Below are 25,042 nucleotides of genomic sequence, written 5' to 3'. Positions count from 1 at the left end.
TTCTGGGGGCAAAATGGTCTCTGGTGGGGAACCACTGGGTTGAAGTATAAACCCTGGTAAAATCCCATTCTGGTGGTTTCACTGACAGAAAATTCTACTTATGCTCAGAGGCAGGAAACAAGGCCATGTGAGAGCGAGGGGAGACCTGCCACTATATCGGGGTCTGCTGACTCCAGCCCTGAGGGTGCATGGTGAAGTCGGCCCTCTTCCTTTATTTGGGAAGGCTAACAATAGGGAAGGGAGAAGAGCAGGAAAACAGATACGCCAGAAATCTGCCTTTGAATCTGGGCTGAAACGGCAACAAAGAGGGCAGCAAAGACCCAGCAGAGAGCTCTCACTTGGCTTGGATATTGTCTTGTCTTTTCTGGGAGTAACTTTTTTTCCTTAACAGAACCGTTTCATCTGAGTTAGGAAAGCAGTAAATAATTAAGCTAATCTGTTTGTGAATGTGGTTCAAAGAAGCCTCCAGAAATGGTGGTTCTGTAATTCTAAAGCAGTGAAGCCAAGCACAAAAGCAAACCTTCATCAGTATAATGCACTGAATGTGGGGCTGGGAAAGGACTGACTTTAATTATTCATCCTCAACATCTGGAAGGTCAATTTGGCTTTTAGAATTTGATTATATTTAGGATTAGGGTACATTTTGTTGTCAAATGTTTCTAAGGCCACAACAGGGACAATGGCTTGCAAATGCGTCCATATTTCTTACATATTCTCTCTTCCCAAACCAAGTTTCCACATCTTTCCTTTTTTCCATTTTTCATTTATCTTCTTTTACTTATTTTTTTTTCCTTCAATCCTTTACCTCCCACTCTCTTTGTTCTTGTGATTTTCCACACTTGTGTTCACTGTTCCTCACTGGGGACTTTGTACTGACCGAGGATTTCCTAACCATTGATCTGTGGAAGCCTAGGCAGTCCATGGAAGATCCTCCCTGAGGTTTGTGTAACCCTTGAAATCATGTGCTGCATTTTGTGTGAGTGGGTCTGCTTTTTTTCTATACAGTGGGTCCTTAGATCCCCTAAAATTCCCAGAGTCCTTGACCTGAAAGCGGTAAGAGCCACTGAGGAGCATTTGCTATGGACTTTCAGCATAGAAAGGGGAGGGCATGAGCATGGCAGTGCCTTCTCTTTGGCAGGCTCATTGCCCTATTCCCTCATTTAATCCACACAGCTTCTATATAACATTAGGTGGTATTATTTTCATAGGTAGCTGAGGATGTGAAGACTTGAAGACGTTAGGTAATTGACAAGGATCTCCAACTTTCAAAATGGCTCCATGCTCAGAATTTAAGTACTTCTTTTTGATACTTGCTCAACAGCCTCTTGCCTGGACTTAAGATTGAGCCATTGATAATTAGGCCGAAATAGAAAGGACTTATATCCCCATGCTCTCCCCACCAGAGATGGTAAAGAGAACTCAAGTGGGCTGTAACCAGCTTCCTAGAAAGAAAGATGATTAGAACAAGGATATTCTTCATTGCATTACTACAATATTTTGATAGCCTACACTATAAATACCATCCATGCCTTCTGACTGCTATGTTAACACAAAGTGCTATACCAACACAAAAGGCTGATGGCAATAGATGTGAGAAGAATGAATTTATAATTCAGTTTCACTAATTTGTTGGAAACTCAATTTTTAACATTTTAAATTAATTACTTTACAATACTTATTGCCAGCTAACCATGTAGTACGCGTTAATGGCAGGTTTAAAAATAGTGAACCTTAGTTTTGATTTCACACAATGATCCAATTTATGTTGCCCACTCCTCTCTGACATAAACAAAAGGCTTATTAGAATGTGGTCACTTCTCTCAATTGCTTTTGGAAAAGAAAAAGGTGACTCATCATTACTGTTTTTAGTTTTGAAAATTTTCTTTCAGTGTTTATTTGTTCTCCTTATTCACTTAATATTAGTGTCAAACATTTCCCCATGTTTCTGTCATTTCCATGTTGCTATATAGTCATTAGACTTATTTTAATGGCTGTATAATATTCCATTATGATGATGTATAGTAACTTAAACACTGTCTTTTTGCTGGATATTTCAGTAATTTTGTATTTGTTGACAATTGAAATGAGTTGAAAGAAATCTTGTGCAAATAGCTTTTCTCTTCTATTGAATCATTTTATTCCAGGGTAATAGATTGGCAAATCTATTTTGAGTCATGATGATTAACTTTTATCAGAGATTTTAAAAATGTGGTTCTCTTTATAAAAATCAAAAGCCTTAGAATTTTGTATACACTTTGACCCAGCAATTTCACTTCTAAAAATTCATTGAAAAGTAATTGTTGCATGTGTGTTGAGAATAATAATGACCATCCTCACACTCATGTTGACTCTGTTCTGTGAATAAAATGGGACCCATTTAAAGATCAGGTAACAGGGGATCAATAAAATAAACAACGGAGCAATGAAATAGAACCTTTACTCTGCTTAATGTTATTCTATAGACAAATAATAGTAACAGTAGATAGGAACAGTAGAATAACAGTAACTAATATTTATTAAGCACCTAGAACATGTCAGGTATTGTGGTAAATTCTTCATGTCCTGTGCATTTTCATTTAACACTCAAAACCTGAAAGGATTCATTCATTCCATAAATATCAAATGCCTATTATGTGCTTGGTATTATACTAGATGCTGGAGATACAGTGCTGAATACCGTAAAGTCCTATAGTTATGCTCCTAAGGAGTTGGTGGACTGTAGGGGCAGATGGACATTAATTCCATCCCTAAAAGAGAGGGAATGAGGGAGAGAAGGAAGGAATGTAGGAGCCTCTGTTCTCTGGCATCTCCATCACTCCTCCTTAGCCCCCAGTACTTCATCTGCTTTTCAGAAAGCATTTCTTGCAACTGTAAAAGGTTAGGGAGGGGCTGATTAGACCTCATTGATGAGGGCTGTGTAGACCTCATATTAAGTGCCCAAGGCCGTAGAGATGACTACCTGGGTTCAAGGTTGGGCTGCAACATGTAGTAGTAGGCAAGCTACCTTTTCTTTTCCCCAATTTCCTTGAGTAAAAAATGGGATTAATAAGAGCTCCTACTTTTAAAATTATGACAGTCATTTAAAGTATGAAATGTAGTGCTCCAGAAAGTTTAGCCACTATTACTAGCTATATTGGTGATGATATGGTTGGAATCTAAAATTTTCCTTTTGCTGACTAGCATGTAACACTATTGACTTTTATACCTTATTGCCAATTACTTGTGTTTTTTTTGAGGCAGAGTCTTGCTCTGTCGCCCAGGCTGGAGTGCAGTGGTGCGATATTGGCTCACCACAACCTCCACCTCTTAGGTTCAAGCAATTCCCCTGTCTCAGCCTCCCCAGTAGCTGGGATTAGAGGGGTATGTCACCATGCCCAGCTAATTTTTGTATTTTTAGTGGAGACGGGGTTTCACCATGTTGTCCAGGCTGGTCTCGAACTCCTGACCTCAGGTGATCCACCTGCCTCGGCCTCCCAAAGTGCTGGGATTACAGGCGTGAGCCACCGCGCCCAGCCGCCAATTACTTTTAAAGGCAGAACCTGTGCAAAAACAACTGTTTGAGGTAGTATGTAGATATATATATGTTAATGTGTGTGTATTCATATATATTGAATAGTATGAAATCAAACTTATAGTTGAAACTGTGGACACTAGATTCAACATAAGTTGTAAGTTTCATTATTAGAAGTGAGAAATTGAGAGTTGTATATTATTCTGTTCCCACACTGCTATAAAGAATACTACCTGAGACTGGGTAATTATAAAGGAAAGAGGTTTAATTGACTCGCAGTTCTGCAGGCTTAACAGGAAGCATGGCTGGGAGGCCTCAGAAAACTTACAATCATGGCAGAAGGCACAGGGGAAGCAGGTGCCTTTTACACAAGTGTGACAAGAGGAAGTGCCACACTTTGCAACCATCAGCTCTCCTGAGAACTCACTATCATGAGAACAGCATGGGGGAAACCACCTCGATGATCCAGTCATCTCTCATCTAGTCCCTCCCCTGATATGTAGGAATTACAATTTAGATGAGATTTGGTTGGGGACACAGAGCCGAACCATATTAAGTTGAAAGATATGCATTAACTCTTGATAACCTAGTATGTTCCAAGCATTGTTTCTTAATGATGTAAATATCTAGATCTACAGTAGTCCCCCTATAACAGAGGAGGATTCGTTCCCATATCCCCAGTAGATGCCAGAAACTTTGAATTGTACCAAACACTATATATACTATGTTTTCCCCTATAAATACATACTTTTGATAAAGTTTAATTTATAAATTAGGCACAGTAAGAGATTAACAACACTAATAGAGCAATTGTAACAATATATTATAATAAAAGTTACATGAATATGATCTCTCTCTCAAAAAAAATCTTAATATATTCTACTCAGCTATTTTCAGATGGTGTCCTGGGTAGCTGAAACTGTGGAAAGCAAAACCGTGGATAAGGGGGAACTACTATACTGAAAATGTACAAAACAGAGAAGATTTCATTGAAGAAGTCTGCTGTTTCTGGAATGGGAAATTGAGGTAGGAATTTAGACAAACGTTCTGAATTTCAGTGCCACATGGCAGGGTGGTGAGGAGGAAGCAGGAGCCAGGGTTCAAGCAACTAATGAGTTCTCTAGTTGCTAGTTCTAGTTCTCTTTTGAAGAGAAAAGAGTTATTATTAGATAATTCTCTTTTCATCTTTTTTTTATTTTTATTTTTTTGATATGGAGTCTCACTCTGTCACCCAGACTGGAGTGCAGTGGCGCGATCTCTACTCACTGCAGGCTCCACCTCCCGGGTTCACGCCATTCTCCTGCCTCAGCCTCCCGAGTAGCTGGGACTACAGGCGCCCGCCACCACACCCGGCTAATTTTTTGTATTTTTAGTAGACATGAGGTTTCACCGTGTTAGCCAGGATGGTCTTGATCTTCTGACCTCATGATCCACCCGCCTCTGCCTCCCAAAGTGCTGGGATTACAGGCGTGAGCCACCACGCCCGGCGTCTCTTTTCATCTACAAAAGAAATATGTCAGAATAAATTTGTAGGCATTCTTCAGTCCAGAATTTTATGATTTTAGTATTGTAACTTGCATCATTGTTTTAATAATGAGAATATAATTTTCTAAAAGAATGGTTAAATATATTTAAATTGTCATACAGATAAAAATTGAAGCTCTCATCTTCTATAACATCATTGGTACTTTTGAAGCACAACTGGAACAGTTATTGACTGTGATTCTTGCTGGGACCAATAACCTTCTACAAATACCAACATCAGTTTCCATGAAAGGCAAAGAGCTGACAGGTATACAGACTGCACCCTAACATTAAGCTACCAGGAGAAACTTCCAAGTTACCCTCTTGTTACTTGTGCCCCAGAGGTGAACACTGTAAACTGCTACAGCATGCAATTTAGGTAAGCATTCAGGTAACAACAGTGCCCATGATGAAAAAGATAATGACTTTTCATTGTCTGCAATCTTTCATTTGGGCGAACTTAGAAGGATTTCTTTTAATAAGGAAAAAAATCTTTCCTGAAATGTAGTCAATTGTATGATGAGGAATTATACAGAACATTTGTTTAAATTGAGATATAATTCACATAGCATAAAATTCACCCTTTAAATGTACAATTCAGTGGCATACATAACATTATAAAATTAGATCATTTTAAATGGGTCTGGCACACAGTAGCCACGTCATACTTGTTAGGCTCATTTCCTTACATCAGTACATTTTGAGCCTGAAATAAATGACACAGGAGATATCTGGGATGGTTTTGTTTTCCATGACCCCCGTGGTATGCTGAAGCCCTCTCAAGAGAGCCAGTTGTCTGCATCTCTTCACAACTCTGTGTTGACTGACGCCACATAAGTAGCTTGAAATAGGCCATGATGGGAATATTTATATCATGGAAACTGACCAATGCTACAAAATCAGAGCTTTTTTATTGTTTGAGAGCTGATTGTTAAACTTTGACCGGCACATCACTGCTAGTGTATATCAATTTCTTCAAGAGTACAATTTATTATTATTCAGGGCCACATTCGGAGCCTCGTCTCTTTGTCATGACCAACAAATTTAAATCCTCATCAACTGGAAAGAGGAAACTTCAACTGGATAAATACTATATTCATAACTAGTATGTTAATTCTATATTACTTTTGGGGGATGGTTTTAAAGAAATTTTATTGCGATAAAAAACATAACATGAAATTTACTGTCTTAACGATGTTTAAGTATACAGTTCAGTAGTGTTAAGTGTGACTTATTAATTTTTTTGTCATCCATAGCATGGCTTGTACTATAGATGATGGGTTTCATTGTGAAATGTCCAAATGAGTTTTGAAATTTCATTTGTAATGAGGTAGTTAAATTTTATTCTGGTCAGGCTTATGCTCTCAGAATTAGTTTTTGGCTGATTTATTTCTGGCTAGTCTTTCAGAATATCTTACAAGCAACTTTATATTAAGACGACGAGCTTTAGGGAATTTGGTAGCCAGGCATCCTGGACCTCCTTCCTAGAACACTGCAGTTACGTGATGCAGCTTGAATGACCCCTGACATCTCTGATTCTCAGGTCCAAATTCCAGATTCCTAGGAAAGTACTGGGATTCACCAAGTTTGGGCCCAGAAGACACAGCTGCATTGTTCTTATGCTTCCTCCCATAGTGATGGTTTTGAAGGACATGCTGGTAGGGGCAGAGTTCAGGACCTGTTACTTCATATTAGAGAGATGCTGGGCAGTTAAAGCATCCAGTGTCTAGTAGGAATGGTTTTCATATCAGATGATCATAAATGATGACTTTAAAGAAAATATTTCATCAAAATAGTTGGTATTTAATTAGGGATATTTAGAATATTGCAGCATAATGTAGATAAAATTGGCATACAATTTCTGTAATCTTAAAAAGAGAAATAATAGAGTGAATTAACATAATTCATTTGGGACTGTATCTGGTTAAAATTTTAGTTGTATAATCATACAACTAAATTATACAACTAAAGTTGTATAATCCTTGGGCTTACAAAGGAACTGTTCTGCCTGACAGTTTCTGGTATGATTTAAGCATAAACACATGTATTCTCAGATTGTTCAAATGAGAAAGGAGGTTTTGGAAAATCTCTACCCCATTTAAAGTGGACAAACTGTGATAGAAACAGTTGAAGTAAATAATTTCTGGGCACTCGACAGTTTACAATGAGGCCTGGTCTTCTTCCAGCCTATGTTTCCCCAAGAGGCAATTAGAGTATATGAGATAGCATGGAGATTTGAAATGTGAGTCACTTCTACCGTTTTTACAGTATTTATTAATTATATGATCTTGGGGATTTCACTTGAAATTACCTGAGCCTCAATTTCCTGTCCATAAAACACAATAATATCTATTTGACACTGTTGTTTTGAAAATTAAATAATGTATGTGAATATCCTTGCAAACTATGTTGTTTGCATACATATAAAGTAATGTAAATTAAGAGTAATTGTAAAAACCACAATTACTTTTTCACCAACCTGATATTTAATACTTTTACTCAGTTTTCAGTTACAGGTTATCTCCCTCATGTTTAACCAACCACTTACACATATTTAATGTCTATAACTTCCTCAACCATTTTTGGCACTCACTATGTGGCGGATACTGTGCCAGTTTATTGGAATACTAAGATCTATCTAAAGTAATCCCTGTTCTCAAGTGGCTAAACACAAAACTCTTTGTATTGAATATAAGTGGTTGCCATCAGTGCTTATCTTATAAAGCCATACCTGAAAAGCGCTAACAATTGAAATACCAGGATTTTGCACATGTTCTTCACATTCAGTGGGCTATAGGTTATGCAATCCTTACAGTGAAGAGTGTAACAAATAGTAGGCTTGAGAGATGGCCTCTCCTGGAAGGATATTTCTGGAAGAGGATTCTTTGTGGCACTTAGGTTGTGTAAGTGTATCTTCATTAGTGATTGTGCATCTTCTATATAACATAGAGATTTCAGTTTATCAGAAAACATGCTTCATCCCTTTTAAAAATCCAGATTTATTTATGTTGATGGCTACAAATTAATCCATTGAGGTGGACACTGTGATACACCACCAGAACTCCCTTGCAAGCTTCAAAGACTTATTCCTCTAGCTGCCTGGAGTGCCACAAAATACCACAAACTGTGTAGCTTAAAACAAGAGAGATTTGTTCTCTCTGAGTTCTGGAGGGTAGAAGTCCAAAATCAAGTTGTTGGGAGGACCTTGCTGCCTCAAAGACTTTGAGATGAGAATCCTTTCCTGCCTTTTCCAGCTTCTCGTAGCCCAGGTGTTCCTTCACCTGTGGCAGCATCAACCCCGATCTCCACTTCTGTCTTTGCATAATGTTCTTTCTTCTGTGTCTCTGTTTCCACGTCTATGTACAAATTTTTTCCTTTGATAAAGACACTAGTCATAGTGGAGTAGCATCTTCCCCCAATTTAGTACAGCCTTAAACGAAATACCTTTGCAAAGGCTGTATTTCCAAATTAGGTTACATTCACAGGTACCAGGACTTAGTACTTGAATGTATCTTTTGGAGGGACAGGATTTAATTCATAATATCCTGATTATTCCTCTATAGTATTCTTATTAATTAGACGTTCCTATGGCACTTTCAATAATGGTTCTGGAAAATTTAGTTTTGTATAATCACATTTTGTTTATTGAATGTATAGTCAAGGGAGACAGCAGTGGGCCGACTCCTGGCTTATAAAACAGCTCAGAAAGTAATAGCCTTAACTGAACTCACTAAACAGAGTAGAAGAAGAATATGTTTTCTGTTCTAAGGACCAAGAACATATCTTGAACCCTTTGCAATTTTGCATCTCACTCAAGAGTGTGAATCTACTGATTTTTTTTTTTTTTGAAAGGATATTTGGGAAGAATGTAAATGCCCTTATTGTGACTAAATGTTACAAGGCACATTCTGGAGCTATTTCGTAGTGTGGTACTTTGAACTATGGCATACAAAAACAAGTGTCAATGCCAGAAGGCTACCCCCACAAAGTGACATTTGGTATTATGGAGGATGAGTTAAAGCTACCATCCTACCAGCCACAGCAGAAGCTTCCCCTGTAAGGGTCACAGGAGTCCCTTGCATCTTGTCTGTCATCTCAGACAATGTGCCAACTGTGCCTTTGGGAAGTCTGTTGGCAAGGAAGCCTGTGATATCTGCTCCCAGTGCTGTAACGTGATCTTTCTTCTTTTCTCTTTGTTTTTTTTTTTTTCTACAAAAAATGGCAATGAAGACATCTATTGAGGAGGGAAATGACATAAACCATTGCAAATAAAATAAATTTAATGAACAAGACAAGCTGATCTGGAAATCAAGGGATACTATAGTGTTAGATGAGGCTTTATACTCATAAATAGTTATGTGTTTTGGTTTTGTGTTGTTTTTTATTTTGTTTGCCTTTTAGAGCATATGGTAGCATCCTCTATATTTGATAAAAATAAAATTATAAAAACTGAATAAGAGGCATAAAGGAACTTCTAAATCTGAAATCTCCTAGGATATATATATAATAAAATGTACTGAGCCTTGAAATTCAGAGCTAAATAGGAATGATTGTTTATGATTTTTGTCATGGCTTGTAGTGGTCATTAATAGTGACAGACAAGGCAAGAACTTATCTTTAATTGTGCTGGATGGCTGTTTGTAAAACTTGAAACATCTTCTGATATGTTAAGAGAATATGTGTATTCTGGACTAGGAGTTGACGTATGAATTAACAACTTTGGGCTATAATATAGTGTGAATTACTTTCACCAAGAAAAGAGATGTTTTAAGAGAAATAACTGGCTCTTGATATGTGAATACTTAGTTTGAGCCCCATTTTAATACCTCAAGTGTAAAAGAATAAAAACCATATGGATTACATCTTCCTTCAAATATCCAAGTCAAGAAAATAAAGAGAATATGTGCTTGACAAAATGATTGAACGTATTGCAAGTAAGTAATACAAATTTTGGCTGATTTAGCTATTTCAAATGGATTTCATGCTTCTATTTGGGAAGTTTGTTTTCTGTCACTTATACTATAAAACAATTATCTATTTTAGAAGCAATACAAGTATCGTTTCATGATACTTAAATACATTCAAATGTCTCCTTTCATTCCATTCTTTTCAATGCTATGCATAACAAAACTAAAAGGAATGCATATAGCTTATTCAAAGTACTAAGGGTTTAGAGTGTTTTAACTAATTTTTTATCTCTATTAATTTATAAATTCCTCATCTTCATCAAAGACCACTTGTCTTAGATAAATATATTTACAGTCCTTGCCTGATAATTCGACTCTAGCTTCAGATGCTTTTTTCAAGTTACATCTGTGCTTGGAACCATTTTTTTCTTTATGTCCTTCTTTGGTCTTCCAGTTTGAAAACACTCTCTATTATTCAAATACTTCCTAAAATACGACTTCCTCCAATACAGTTTTTAAAAACTACTTAGACGACACTTTTATGGCCAATATAAAAATACCATTCAACTATATAAGAGTTTAAGATTTGCCAGGAGGAGACTCATGGTCATTCCTTCAAAACTATTCATCCATAGTCTTGGAGGCTATAAAGCAGTCTAACAAGTGGTACCACCTTTCTAGCTGTTCAACTATTTGAATAAACTCTCAGGTCCTGACAGTGACAGATCTGGGTAGAGAGCAGCATTGTGGCCAAAGGTAACAAATATTTAGATCCGTAAATTTTGGTTATTAGTAAGTTTCTAGGACCACATCAGTGATATAGATATGGAATCTAAGTGTGAGGACTGTGGCATGTCAGCATCTTTTGAATGCTTGGTTATGGAGAAGCAGAAAATCCTTTCCTGAGAATGGCTGAGAATGCTTAATGAATCATAGGCAGCCTGGTATGAAGTCCAAAGGCACAGCCATCCTAGGTCAATGTGAAATAGTTGTGCCATATTGTCTCTCTAGAACCAAGAGATTAATAATAATAAAAAACAAGGAAAAACAGACAAATGTATTTCATTTAATGTAAATATTAAGTCCTAAGGAATGACAAATGTATTCCTATGCTTAAGTGATAGGGATTTCTGCAAAAGGTTTATGAATTGTTAATCAGATATCCCAACCCTTACACCTACATATTTCCCTAAGAAATAAACTCTGGTCTGGATCTACCAGGCAATGTTCTTCTACTTTTCTGAATAAGAGTTTAAGCTAACTGAATTCTTTCCTACATTAAGAAAAATACATACAGGATAAATAAAAGTCTTCTCACATTAATTGGCTCAATTTAATTTCTGATGAAATGCCATTCTAAACCTTACTTTGCAGAATGTTAATATTTTTATGGTTAATATAGAAATATTCATTAGTTTTCTCTTTAAGGAATCAAAAATTTTTTATTCAGCTGATAAGAATAAGAGTGGAAGTTGAAATACATAGAGTTATGGCATTTAGTAAAATGTCAAGCTTATTACTAATTAGTCTTCACAGTATTTGTAGCTGATAAATTTTCTAATCTCCAAACTGAATAATAAACTTTCAAGTCCTTGCTTCAGCTACTGGTTCTACCAACTACCTGCTGAATGCTCTACTATGCCTAGGCACCCAGTCTAGACTTACAAAAAGTTTTCCAAGATCTTTACTTTCACAGAACACACAGTTTCCTGAGGTAGAAAGTATTGGTAAGAATAGAAATATTTGCCTAGTGGTATTGCTAACAGAATTAAGTATAGAATGGTTATGAAAGAGTTTAGTGCATTTTTGTTTTGTTTTGTTTTGAGACAGGGTCTTGCTCTGTTGCCCAGGCTGGAGTGCAGTGGCATGATCTCTGCCCACTGCAACCTCCACTTCCTGGGTTCAAGCAATTCTCATGCCCCAGCCTCCTGAGTAGCTGGGATTACAGGCGCATGTCACCATGCCTGGCTAATTTTTGTATTTTTAGTGGAGTTGGGGTTTCACCATGTTGGCCAGGCTGGTCTCAAACTCCTGACCTCAAGTGATCCACCCACCTTGGCCTCCCAAAGTACTGGCATTACAGGCGTGAGCCACCGCGCCTGACCATGAATTTTTAAAAGAGAATATTAATGGTTATTAATAATTTTAAAAGAATTAGGTTAATAATTATTTCAATGTGATTAATCTGTTTCTGAACTACTTATTGTCCACATGAGATTTACTATATTGGATGAGCTAATACTTTCTATATTTAAATTTAGTAAGAACTCATCAAGTACAGCTTCTCACAAAAAATAGTCGTTGCTATTTATCTCTTACAAAAATAACCATTAGTGGCTGGGCACGGTGGCTCACGCCTGTAATCCCAGCACTTTGGGAGGCCAAGGTGGGCAGATCACGAGGTCAGGAGTTTGAGACCAGCCTGGCCCATATGGAGAAACCCCATCTCTACTAAAAATACAAAAATTAGCTGGGCGTGGTGGCACGTGCCCGTAGTCCCAGCTACTTGGGAGGCTGAGGCAGAAGAATCGCTTCAACCTGGGAAGGAGGAGGTTGCAGTGAGCTGAGATCGCACCACTGCCCTCCAGCCTGGGCGACAGAGTGAGACTCGATCTCAAAAAACAAAAACAAATAAAAACATTAGTTACCAGATAAATGTTTTTCTTTTCATTCATCCTCACATCACTTGTATGCACAAAACCTTAAGGAGTCCACGTTTTGGCTGTTAGATTTTTTTTCCACCTGGATTCCAACTAGGAATTCACTTCAGGATAATCAGAAAGTGGAGTTAGCTGCTCAAAGAGCACCAACCGGAAGGAGAGAGCAGAGGGGCTGAGAGCCCCGATGAGAGACGAGGTCGGCCCCCTGCAGGATGTCTCAGGCATTTCTAAGCAGTGAGACAACTTTGGAGCAATACCTAATATTTTAACATTTGAGCCTTGCATCTTGGATTAGGAGGAAGTCCAGGAGAAAGCCTCCGCAGGTGATTGGTGTGTGTGCATTGGGGTGAGCGTCAGGCTGGCTCTAGGTCCCTGTTGCTGCTCGCATAAGAGCTGGGCACCTCTGTCTAGGTGTAGGTCAGCCTCGCCCTTCTCTACCTTCTCCCCCGACTGCTGCAGCTGATCCTTCAGATTCACCGACCCCTGGGGCTCTTCTCTCTTCATGCGGAATGAAGAGAAACTCCATTCACTTCTCATGACCAGCGCGCTCCCGGGAGAAATCCCATAGTAGGACTGGGCCCTTAACTGCAGTCCTTTCCCTGTCAGGGTAGGCAAGAATGTTGGATGGGGAAGGTTAGAAGGACTGTTACGGGGTGTGGGTGGGGCTCCCACTGTGCCTGGACCCACTGTTCGCTCCAATTTACAAGTCTACTCCGAAAGTCTTCATCTTCTGCATCTTTATGGCCAGATATTTTTGTTTCATGTTGATTTTTGTTTGTTGTTTCCTTGAGGCTCTCTGTTGTCTGTATGCATCCTGTCTGCTAGACAGGCCCATAGATGTCAGACCTGTTAATAATGACCTCCTAATCCAATTCATTTACTATGTAACCAATAACAGATTTAGAAACATTTTTGTATATAACAAGGACCCATATTCAGAATGTGAACATTGAATCCCAATTTATCCCCAACTGTGACTGAAGCTGCACCAAACACACAAAGACAAATTGTGAACTTGGATGACACAAGGAAGGGACTCTAGGCTAGACTGGAACCAAGGCCCTGGTTATAGTCATCCCAGATTCTTTAGAGCAAATTCTAAACTATATCCCACAAACACATTGTAAGTTGTATTTTCTTATCTACACCTAAATAACTGTTTAAATCAAATAGGCAGTAAACTTTGTGTAACCTGCTTTGCCATTATCAATCCTTTAGTGTCTTCACAAATTTGAATTAAACGACCCATCTAGGTGTAGTTTTTTTCAGCAAAGAATCTCTTGCTCAGACTGAGCAAAATCACACCAGTGTTGCTTTAAGGCTTCCTCTGCCTGGTTGGCTTTATGAGATACCAGAATAGGATGAAGATACAAGTATTGTTGAAAATAACATGGATGTGTTAAAATTTACAGATGGTATAATGTGTACCAATTAGCATTAAGAGGTCATTAATGGACATTAGAATGTTGTAAGAGAACGTGCCAAACTGCAAGTTGACGTCATTGGGAGAAAAAAGCATTTGGGGCCATCATCAGAACGAAGCTCTTTTTAGCCTGCAGGACAATTCTAATGACTTAAAGAAACATGATAAGAGATTGGGGGCTCTCTGCTAGAGGTTTAATACCTCATTAGATCTGTTTTCACATTCCTATTTTATTTTCCTAGGATTCTGTAATCTTATATATTTTGTTGTACTTGAATTTTTAATACTGCTATTAGTAGCCACAAACATAAGATCAAACAAAAAATATTTTCTTCCTCTCTGGGTGACTTATACTTGAGATTACCCTGACACATGCAAAAGGGAAAGATAGAGGTAAGGATTGCTAAAGGACATAGTTAATTAAAACCGATAAAAATATAGGACCAATGAACGTGAGTCAAATCGGATGTCCTGAAGATAAATATAACTTCGAGCATGCGTTAGACAATGTACATGCTTGCGCAACTTCACTGTCCCTGATGCCCAGCAATTCCAGGCTGGATCCCCAACTCCAGGATGACTTTACACGATACAGAATATAAATGTCTCCTTGCTGTGTTTTGTAACAATAGTAAAAGGCTTTTGCATTTGTGACTTCTAAGTATATCTAAGAATCAATGTAGGAGGCTTTGTGTGCTGGATATTAGCTGTATCATCTTTGATGCAACATTTAAATTTCAACTACTTCCATTTCCTCTTAAGGTGAAAAAATTGTGCTGGATAGGCTCTAATGTTCATCCAAGCGCTACCATGATTCATATCAGAAGAAAGAAGTACACTTCTTTCTTTCCTAATAAAATTAATAGCACTTATATAATTTTAGTGTTTGCTAATGGATTAACACTAATACAAATCTGCATAGAATATAAACAATTCAATGGAAATGCCAAACCATTTAAAGATTTAAATATTCTATGGTCTATTGCACTGTATTATAAAGGCAATTATACTTTCACTTTTTTTCTGGGCCATTGAATTCAACCTGTGAGTATATTTTTGGTTAGAAAATTTGTTTTAAAATGAGGCTGGCAGGAGTTCAAGACCAGCCTAGCCAGCATGGTAAAACCCCATCTCTACTAAAAGTACAAAAATTAGCCTGGCGTGGTGGCACACACCTGTAGTCCCAGCTACTCAGGTGGCAAGGCACAAGAATCACTTGAACCTGGGAGGCAAAGGTTGCAGTGTCTCAGGATCACGCTACTGTACTCCAGCCTGGGTGACAGTGCAAGTCTTAAAAACAAAAACAAAACAACAACCAAAAAAACCCAACGACAACAGAAAAAACCATGACTGGGCACAGTGGTTCACACTTGTAATCCTGGCACTTCAGAAGCTGAAGCAGGAGGATTGCTTGAGCTCAGGAGTTTGAGACCTGCCTGAGCAACAGAGTGAGACCTAATTTCTACTGAAAATAAAAAATTAGCTGGATGTGGTGGCACCTGTAGTCCCAGCTACTGGGGAGGCTGAGGCAGGAGGAGATCGAGCCCAGGTGATTGAGGCTGCAGTGATCTATGATAGCACCACTGCACTCCAGCTGGGGCAACAAAGTGAGACCCTGTCTCCAGATAAATAGACACCTTTTTTCTTTACTTACTGGATTTCTGTGCCTTTGAGTCATATAATATATGATTACTCAAGTGACAAAGGGCATGGTAAGGTAGATTTCTATCATAAAAATATACCCAGTTAAATTCTAGTTGACACATTATTAAAGATTCAGAAAATATATAATTCTTAAAATGAAACATGTTGAGATAAATGTAGATTCCCATGCACTTATAAGAAATAATACAGAAAAATCCTGTGTACCCTTAACTAGTTTTCTTCATTGGTAATATCTTGCAAAACCACTGAGTACAATATCACAACCAGGATATTGACATTCAAAAACACAAGATACAGAACACTTCCATCATCACAATGATGCCTCTGTTGCCCTGTTACAGCCATACACATTTCCTCCCATCACCACATCCTTCCACACCTTCCTTAATGCCTAGTGACCAGTATTCTCCATTTCTGTGATTGTGTCATTTCAAGAATGTTATATAAATGACATACAGTGTGTAATCTTTGGGGATTTTTCTTCCTTCATTCAGTATAGTTCTCTGGAGATTTTCTCAGGTTGTTTTATTTAGCAATTGTTTGTTTTTTATTGACAAGTAGTATTCCAAGGTATAGATGTACCATAGTTTATTCACCCATTAAGAAACACATGGTTTTTTTTCTGTTTGTGGCTACTATGAATGAAACTGCTATAAACATTCATGTACATGTTTCTTTGTGAATATTTTAATTTTTCTGGGACAAATGCCCAGGAGTGCACTTGTATGGTGTTTGCATGCTTAGCTTTTTAAGAAACTGCAAAACAGTTTTCCACAGTGTCCAGGCTATTTTATCTTACCACCAGAAACATATGAGTGATCCAATTTTTCCACATTCTCACCAGCATTTGGTGTAGTCAACTATTTTTTATTTTAGCCATTCTGAGAGCTTTGTAATTATACTGTGGTATTAATTTGGATTTCCCTAACGGTTAATGATGTTGAGCATCTTTCCAGATGCTTATTTGTCATCTGTACACCATCTGCAGCAAAATTATTCTTCATGATTTTTGCCCATTTTCTAATTGGATTTTTAATTTTTTGACTATTGAGTTTTTAAGACTTCTTTATGCACTCATTTATCAGATATGTAATTTGAAAATATTTTATCTCAGGCTATAGCTTATCTTTTCATTGTCCTAACAGAGAAACAGGATCTCTTACAGAGCAAAAGATTTTTAATTCTGATGAAGCACAGTTTATCAATTTTCCTGATTTGGACCATGCTTTTGGTATCAAATCTAAAAGTTGTCTAGCCCTAGATGCAAAGATTTTCTGTGCTTTTTCCCTGCAAGTTTCATAGTTTTATGTTTTAATTTAGGATCTTTTCAATCTGCCTGCCTTTTCTTTTTCTTGACTTATTGTACAGACTAGCACTTCTATCCCCATTTTGAATAAGAGTGGCAAGAGTCACCTCCTTGTACTCTTCCTGATCTTTGGAGGAAAGCATTCAGCTTTCTACCATTAAGCATAATGTTAGCTGTAGGTTTTTAGTAAATGTTTTTTTATCAATTTTGGGAAGTTCTCTTCTGTTCCCTTTTTTTTAAGAGTTTTTATTATGAAGGGGTATAAAATTTTTGTTGAATACTTTCTCTGCATTGATTAATCGTATGATTTATTTTCTTTAGCCTGTTAATATGGTGGATTACATTCATTGATTTTCAAATATTGAACCAGCCTTGCATCCCTAGAATAAGCCTCACTTGGTCATGGAGTCATGGAGTATAATTCTCTTTATATATTGTAAATTCTATATTCTAATATTTTGCTAATAATTTCTGTATGTATATTCATGAAGGATATTGGCCTAAAGCTTTCATTTTTTGTACATTTTTGCCTGTTTTTGGTATTATAGGGTGTCTTTGTATGTTCTGGCTGCTGAAACAAAATGTCTTTGATGGAGTAACTTAGAAACAACAGAAATTTATTTCTCACTGTTCTGGAGGCTGGAAAGACCGAGATAAGGTGCTAGTGGTGTCTGCTTGAGGGCCCACCCCTCATGGATGGGGCCCTTTAACTGTGTACTCACATGGTGAAAAGGGCCGACATGCTCTATCAGGCTGTTTTTCTAAGGGCAGTGATTTTATTATTGAGGGCAGAACCATGGGCTTCCTCCAGGAACACAAGGCTGGTTCAGTATTTGAAAATCAGCTAAGATAGCTGGCCATATTAATAGGCTAAAAGAGAAAAATCATATAACTATACTAATCAATGCAGAAAAAGCATTTGACAAAATTTTATACCCATTTATGATTAAAACTTTAAGAAAAATAGGAATGGAAAGGAACTTTCTAAAATTGATAAAGAACATGTACTAAAAATCTATACTTAATATTATACTTAGTGGTAAAAAGCTAATGCTTTCCTTCTAAGATCAGGAACAACAGAACACTAGAAGTCCTTGTCTCCTAATAGTATCACCTTGGGCATCAGAATGTCAGGATATGAATTTGAGGGGGGAGCATAAACCTTCATATTATAGCATAGTATTAAAAAATGAATTGGGCTATTCATTTATTTGATCTTGGGTAAGGAAATTTCAGTCATGTGATATGTGCTTTATGGTGGGTAAGCACAGGTACTATGAGAATCCATAGATGGGGCCTGATTCAATCTGGGCAAGAAAGTAGGCAGGGGTAGGGAAGGCCTGCTAGAGAAGATGATTAGGTTGGTGCAAAAGTAATTGCAGTTTGGCAAAAACCTAATAGAGGAGAGTAAACCAGGCTAACTAGGTAGGTGGGTAAGAGATCAGGATGTGTAAGAGAAAACAGTGTAGAGGGGATAGTGGTAGAGTTCATTAGGGGGCCTGCCTTTTTTGTTGTGTCTAGAGCTGAATGTGTGTCTGTTGGGGATTGGACAAAAGAGGATCTTGAAGGGAGACAGAATAAGAGGTAAGACTAAGGTGTGAATAAAGACTTAATCCTGGACAGTCTGGTAGGACCTGCTAAGGAGTTTGAACCAGTAAGTACAATGGTGGGGAGTCATGGCAGAGTGTCAAGTCCAGAAAAGACAAATGATTGTTGACTTCAATGTATACAATGGAACTTTTGCCTGTGAGTACTCGCTGTAATAAGGTATGTAAAATGTAAAGTAAAATATATTCAACCAAGACTAGATTTTCTTTAGATTGCATTTCCTTAGATCTCTATTTAGACTAGAGAGAGATTGTTCCTAACATAAGTAACAAATCCATTTTTTTTAAAGAACCAAAACAATTTGGGTTGCCCACTTAAAAACTGAAGTCCAACTCTCATTCTTTTCCCACTGCCTAGGAAAATATAAACCATTGGATGGACATGTTTTCATTGAAACATTTAAGCACTTTTTTGTTTTCTTCCTTTTGGCCAGTCATAATTTAGGTTTTTGTAAATTACTAGTCAATTTGTCTCCCTTTAAATATTTTAACATACATTTAGTGAATAATTGTGAACAAGGGCTCATCACTTGTGAGACACCTGAAATGTCTCATAGTCTCATCCCACAAGTATCATATGATTGGAGAAAAAAGACATATATGTAGGAAAAAATTCATAATAATACAGGATGATGTGTGATATCAAATAAGTGGAACTGACAATAAGGGTGATTAAAATTTAGGGAAGGCAGAGAACACTTTGAACATGATGCAAGCGGAACTGGCTTCTTTATCTTTTCATTCATAGCTTTATTGAGGACCTGTCCTTGGCATTGAGCTAGATAATATCCCTGTTCTCATGGGGCTTACTTTCTTTGAGGGAGATAGACATGGTAAAAATAAGACCGTTTCATTACGAATATGAAACAGGGCAAGGTAGACTAAGTGAAGTGGGTACTATTTAATCAGGGAGGCCTCTCTGAGGAGGAGACATATATACTGAAACAATGCCAAGAAGGAGCCAGCCATGATTTAAGGTGAAAATTCTAAGCAAAGGTACCAACCAATCCAAGGAATAAGCTTGGGGTGTTTGAAGTTCAGAAAGAAGGCCAGTGTGGCTGAAGGGACTGCAAAGAACAAGAAGAGATGGTAGAAAATAAGATCAAAAGTGTCTAGATCACAAACGTCATGGAAAGCCATTTCAGGATTTTAAGTAGAGGAGTAAAATAAAATGTTTATTAAAAAGACAATCTCGGCCATGCGGGGTGACTCAAGCCTGTAATCCCAGCACTTTGGGAGGCTGAGGCAGGTGCATCACCTGAGGTCAGGAGTTCAAGACCAGACTGGCCAACATGGAGAAACCCCATCTCTACTAAAAATACAAAAATTAGCCTGGTGTGGTGGCGCCTGGCTGAGGCACAAGAATCCCTTAAATCTGGGAGGTGGAGGATGCAGTAAGCCGAGATTGCGCCACTGCACTCCAGCCTAGAAGACAAAGACTCTCAAAAAAAAAAGGCTGGTGACTGGAGAAAGAAGGAAAAAATCAGATTCATATGTGTCAAGTGCTACTGGGTGTACCAAGGGTTTAAAGAAGTGACCATTGGACTTGACAACATAGAAATCCTGTGACCCTGACAGGAGCCACTTCGGTGGAATAGCAGCAAGTGAAGTCCCAACAGGAGTTGATTGAGGAGGAAGTACAAGCCATGAAACACATTTTTTGTGAAAGTGATTAAATGCCTTTAAAAATGTTCTGCTAAAACATCGCCTTCTGCTGAAACACTTTGCGTACTCCTAAAACGTGTTTTTGAACGTTTTTTAAGTTGGAAGGAAATTTAGAGATGATCTAGCCCAATCCTTTCATTTTACAGATGGCCAGAATAAGGTCTGGGGAATTTAACTAGTTTGCAGAGCCAGATGCCTAACTTACAGTTTGCAGTTTTTGTTTTTTAATTCTACACTGCTACTAATGGTAACTAACATTTAATTGAGTGCTTACGAGGCGCCATATACTATGTCTAAAGCTTTACATATATTAATATAATTCTCATGATCTTATAGAGTTCTAGTAAAATCTCCATTTACAGCTAAGAAAATGAAGGCACAGAATGTTGAAGTATCTTGTTTAATGTCATATATCTGACAAGTTCTGTGGAGCCAGAATTGAAAACCCAGATACTCAGGAGGACACATTCTTGATCGGTATTTTATTCTATTATTTTTATTAGTTCCAATCCTTATGACTCTGTTTAAAATGAGTATCTGCATTATTGTGCAAACACTTCTGAGATCTCATCACATACCTGATCCCATTTAACTTCAGTCTATCCCTCCATCACTTTTTGTGGAAAGTGCTATCTAAGTTGGAGGTTCTGCTTGAGTATTCTTAATTTTTCTTCTTTTTAATGCATACGGTGGTCAAAGTAAATAGCTAACATATTGGCATCAAACCATTGCCTATTGAAGCAAGCTTTGAATGAAATTGGTTTGTCATTGACCACTGTAAGAAACTCATTTGTAAAGATAATAATGAAAAACATCATGACTCTTATGTATGCTTGCCTGTCTCTGAACTCCACCTCTGTCAGCATACTCAATAAATTGCCTCTTTCCAACATTTATCTCCTATTTCAGGAGAAAGTTTTGTGGGAGCATCTACCACATTGCAAAGATTCAACATTTCTCCTAAAAATAGGAGTTTCTTTTAGATATAAGCAATGAAATTTCAAGCAACAATATTACTTCTCTCATGTCCTTTGCTTTTTTAAGATCCGAACCTCAAGATTCAAATGGATTTTCATTGAAATTCACCACGATCCCCTCTGCAGCTGTGGTCTGAAAGTACCATTTCTGCATTTATTTTAGCCCATGGAATAACTGTGCTGAGAAACCACAGAGTCAATCAGATTCAAAATGTTAAAATCCTTCCTGCTTGGAGTTTTCCGTCTTCACATCAAAGCATTTCATGCCCGTCAGCAACTTTTTAATGCATTTGCTCCTCGTTTGCACAATTTCCATTTAAAGACGTTCCTTGGCTGACTTCTCTGATGAAGTTTCCTGCTTGCCAGGAGAGCACGCTAATGCAGAAATTACAAAGGGGGCTTCACGTCCCTTTTCCGGAGGACCAGATATTTCAGATAATTTCCAGCTTCAGTTTTGGAGAAACTACTGTTTTTGCACCAGAGGAAAATAAACTGATTTTCAGTGTGAGCCACCTGTGAAGACAGAGACAAATATAAGTAAATGAGAATGTCATTTAGGAAGAGAATTGAAGACACAATAGAAGCATTTACTAGACATACAATAATGTCATGTCTTTGTTCTAACTTAAGCTTGCATGTATACAATGGGGTTCAAGAAACTTGGCAAGAGTTTTTTTTTTCTTAAACTGAGTTAAACAGTCTTGATTGCCTTCTTTTAATTAAAAGAAAAATAATACATATAACAATAGATTTGAAAAGGAAGAGCCCAAATCACCAAGGGCAGTAATCTTCTGGAAAATGTGAATATTCATGAGTTATAGCAAAGCGATGAGAGCCAACACATCACTTTTTTTTTTGGCTCCAAGTAATCAATTCTTTGCCTACAGCCAAACCAGGCCTTTTAATAAAATTTTTATTACTTAAGTAAAAAGATAAATTATTATTTAGCATTCATAAGTCAAAAATAATAAACCCAGAGTTTATATTTTATTGATATACCTTTCCCATCATGTAAAACTATATTTGAAAACAACTTGTTTCATCAAATCATGATATTTCTGTACTAAACAACAGAGTTGAATGAAGTTTGGCTTAAATATCCTTATTTTATTTCTGTATTTGTCCTAAATCAATTCACCATGGTTCAATATTTAGTTGATAATAAGTGAACTGGCTAATATATTTATTTGATAAATAAATAATAAATAAATACATTTATTTATTGAATTTTCATCCTATACTATGTAATATTCATAACTATATAAAATATACAAATATGGAGTTCCCATTCTATGACTGCTAAATTAAGCACATCTAGATCAGCCTTTTGTCCATTTTTCATGTTTCCTTCCTTCTCTTAGGAAGAGTTGTGATTTCTGAAATGGTGGGAAAATTTGAATACCTACATTTCACCTCTACTTTTTCAGGGAGAGGTTCGTGAAGAAGTGATTGGGAAAGAGAGCAAGTCTTGGTTGGACAGTGTGGTAAGTCAGCAAGGGTGAAAAGAGAGGGGGTCCCTGTCAACTATATATATAGTTCTTCCAGGGAAAGAAACATAGCCTCAAATTTGCTTTTCATCCTGTTCTGACATTGCAAGGAAAAAATAGTGAAACTCCTTGGACCACTTTTATAACTTGCAGTGTTCTCACTGAGCTACATTTTTTTATTTGCTTGCTTCAAGGACTTAGAAGTCTGTAAAGTGCAAATCTACAAATAAAAGCTTAAAATCATAGAGTTAATCACAACAATAGGTGAGAAAGATATAGCACGCAGAATGCCAAACTATTAGCTGATTAACTGAAAATCTGTATATATTTTTCAGAGGTTAGTGGAGAGATCAATAGAACACATTTAATTAGCCATGTGCTTTGTTTTACTGGGACTGGAGCTACATGTCTCTCCCACTCTGCCAGGCTTTTAGGACTTCACAAGCTTAATATATACACACACACATACATATTTTTTTAGTTTTATTATATATATATATATATATATATATAGACACACACACATACACACACATGCTTATGTATTTTGATTATCCAAAATGAGACTTAATATCCAAATCATGTTTAGTTACATTGCTAAAAAAGTAAGAAAAACTAGCAGTCAAATTTACATTCTTTAACGAGCAGGAAGATTGGGAACTTTTGGTTTCAAGTGCATAAAATGCACTGTTTTCTTTCATATATTATGAAAGAATGTTTATATTTTATAAAAGATTAAAGCATGTTATGCATCTTAGAAAAAAGTGTCAAGAAAATATAGTTTTCATGACTTAGTACTTTACTGGAATTTTTTTTTTAACTATCCATTTACTTTGGGAGAAATTTTATGTTAACAACTATTTTCTAGTCATAGCACAGATCTAGTAAGGTTAAAATATAATTTTAAATAACATAAGTAGGGTTCATAAATTTTCACTCAGGAAAAACAAGCTACTTGGGAAACAGATAACATGCTTAGATCTCAACACTTACCACATAAAATCCACATTGAAAAATAGCTAATATATATATTTTATTAAAGATGAAGTTATAATATATAAATGTAAAAAACAGCATGGCAGTAGAGCTGATGATTTTAAGAATGGTGGCAAGCTCAAGCTCAGTAGTCAAGTTCTATACAGTTGATATTTAAAGTTCTAAGATCTGTGATATGTATATCTATATATAGAGATATCCTTTTCCTCTGCCAAACAGGAAGCTATAACCACAAGCTGTTGAATGCAAGTTACCTATTGAAAACTTACTACAACAGCGGTTCCCAACCTTTTTGGCACCAGGGACCGGTTTCATGGCAGATAATTTTTCCAAGGACCAGGGTGGATGGGGGATGGCATTAGATTCTCATGAGGAGTGCGCAACCTAGATAACTTGAATGCAGAGATCACGATAGGGTTCATGCTTTTATGAGAATCTAATGCTGCCACTGATCTGACAATAGGCGGAGCTTGGGCAGTAATGCTGGCTTGCCTGCCACTTACCTTATGCTATGTGACCCTGCTCCTAACAGGCCACGGACAGGTACTGGTCTAGGGCTTGAGAACCCCTGCCTTGTAATAAATAATTTATTTTTCTATTCTCCAAAAGATTCAATAGAAATGTGAGGAGGAAAATTGCAATTATTTCTGAACCTTCCCATCAGCCTTGTCTCTGATAGAATTGGCCTGTTGTGGACGGGCTTTGTGTAGATTAGAGAAAGAAGAAGATGCTCTTTTGGTGTAATTGTTCAGGTGAGTCCTTCATGTCAATTATTTCATTCTTGTTCTTGTTACGTTGTTTGTATTAGTCTGTTTTCATGCTGCTGATAAAGACATACCTGAGACTGGGCAATTTACAAAAGAAAGAGATTCCTTGGACTTACAGTTCCACATGGCCGGGGAGGCCTCACGATCATGGCAGAAGGCAAGGAGGAGTAAGTCACATCTTATGTAGATGGCAGCAGGCAAAGAGAGAGCGAGCTTGTGCAAGGAGACTCCCTTTTTTAAAACCATCAGATCTCCTGAGACTTATTCACTATCAGGAGAACAGCAAGGTAAAGACCCGCCCCCATGATTCAATTATCTCCCACTGGGTCACTCCCATAACACGTGGGAATTATGGGAGATACAAGATGAGATTTGGATGAGGACACACAGCAAAACCATATCATTATCCTTTTTATGGATAAGTTACTAATCATAATATATAGTCATTTTTTCTGGAGGTTACTGTGAAATGACCTTCCCTCAGGCAAGAAAACCTAAATATCACAACCCTCAGATTTTATGAGTCCCTTTTATGTAGGAAAATAAC

General features: G+C 37.3%; 1 long non-coding RNA gene across 1 annotated transcript in view; it reads left to right on the top strand.

Annotated features, from left to right (window-relative positions):
- LOC130541687 (uncharacterized) overlaps window positions 1-24,435 on the top strand; it is a 96,362-nt gene extending 71,927 nt beyond the window's left edge. Inside the window, exons 2-4 of the long non-coding RNA XR_008955771.1 lie at window positions 4,409-4,537; window positions 22,673-22,729; window positions 24,338-24,435. This is a non-coding gene — a long non-coding RNA (uncharacterized LOC130541687). The remainder of the gene's footprint in view (window positions 1-4,408; window positions 4,538-22,672; window positions 22,730-24,337) is intronic.
- The last annotated feature ends 607 nt before the right edge of the window (window positions 24,436-25,042 follow it).

The sequence above is a fragment of the Pan paniscus genome, chromosome 6, assembly GCF_029289425.2.
Source record: "Pan paniscus chromosome 6, NHGRI_mPanPan1-v2.0_pri, whole genome shotgun sequence".
NCBI lineage: Eukaryota > Metazoa > Chordata > Mammalia > Primates > Hominidae > Pan > Pan paniscus.
This window is presented reverse-complemented; position numbering and strand designations above follow the sequence as displayed.